The 1,400-nt window shown below is 59.9% G+C and overlaps 1 protein-coding gene across 3 annotated transcripts in view; it reads right to left on the bottom strand.

Moving 5' to 3' along the window:
- The window catches only part of ADAR (adenosine deaminase, RNA specific), a 35,617-nt gene that overhangs the window by 12,794 nt on the left and 21,423 nt on the right, over nt 1-1,400 (bottom strand). The gene's annotated exons all lie outside the window — the stretch shown is intronic.

Below are 1,400 nucleotides of genomic sequence, written 5' to 3'. Positions count from 1 at the left end.
GGGACAGTAGTGCGACTCTTCCGGTCTCCCACTGTCCTTGGCTCTAGCTTCCTCAAGCAGAATCGTCATGGCCTTCATGGCTGCGTCCTGCTTGGCCACTTTCTTGCTCCCAGCTTCAGCTGGGGGAAACTCTCGGCCACTGATGACAACTTGGAATTTAAATCTTGATGGAAAGTGATTAGATGTGTGAACACTAGTCTAGGCCTCCCTTCTGCCCTCTCCACAGAGAGCCTCCCCTGGAGCTGCTGCTACGCTAAGGGGCCTTGTGACTGGTAGAGGAGACGGAGGGTAGCCGAGGGACCCCTGTCCCTTTGGAGGCTCAGCCTGTCCCCTACGTTTGGAAACAAGGCAGCCAGTGACTCTCCCCCCACAGCTCACTAGAGCATCCCAGCCACAGGCGGCATGAAACTAGGCCGGGGAAACCCGCTAACTCCTAGCCGTGGACTGAGACAGTCTGCACGCAAACGAGCTAAAACGCCTTCGCAGCTCGTTAGCAAGCGGGAAGCCTTCCCCCTAAAGCAACTGAGGTGGGCGGGCGAAGGCTCCGGCGGTGCGGCCTCACACGCCCCGGGCGCCTGTGGGGTTGGGCACCTGCCCCTCCGCGGCCTGTTTTGGCCCCCACCTGCCCACGGAGACACACCGCTCTGTGGTCTGCTTTCAGTCGTTCTAAAGCTCGGTCTGTCTGAAGCCTGAGATGACAGGAATTTCCCCTCGTTATGCAGAAAACCAAAAAGCACTTGTTCGGGGCCTCTGGACCGAGAGCTCAGACCTCCTCTGTGCGAGCTTTCCAACTCGCCCAGCTCTTTGCTCAATCTGGGATTTCACTTAGAAAAGTAGGTCACATTTCTGATTTCCTGGGTCTTCGGAAACATGCGAACATGGCAGCGACGTTTCTTACAGCTGGAGTCCAAAGAGAGGTTAACCACAAGCCCCACACGGGGCGGGACGGAGGGAAGAGGGGGCAGTGACAGCCATCCAGTGTCTCCCCACTCCGGGCCCGGCCCGGACACGCCCCCTTCATTTAACAGCTCTCCTGCAACGTGTCTCTGCGTCATGAAGACGGTCACAATGAAGAGTAAGGGGCAAGCGGGGAGCCCTCGCCCTTAGAACCAGCCTAGGTTAGAACCAAGGTCAGGGGTCCTCTCCTCCGCCCCACGGGCGTGCGCTCTCGCTGGGGTGCGCAGCCAGGCAGCTTCTGGGGGTTCGGCTCTCTGCCAGGCCCTTTGGTAGCTCTTTCTGGGCCCACCTGTCCTCCTCAGTCTGTCCGCTGGCCTGTGGGAGCCTGGCCAGCTGAGTGAGGTGATTTCTGACTCCACGGCTTAGGGGTGGCAGTGAGGGGCTGCCCTGCCACCTGTGCAGAGGTCTGTGGTAGCGCCACCCCGGACAGGCCGGCAGCATGC

This window comes from Pteropus vampyrus, unplaced genomic scaffold, assembly GCF_000151845.1.
Source record: "Pteropus vampyrus isolate Shadow unplaced genomic scaffold, Pvam_2.0 Scaffold124, whole genome shotgun sequence".
NCBI lineage: Eukaryota > Metazoa > Chordata > Mammalia > Chiroptera > Pteropodidae > Pteropus > Pteropus vampyrus.
The sequence above is the reverse complement of the archived record's forward strand: the minus strand, read 5'-3'. Positions and strand labels throughout refer to the sequence as shown.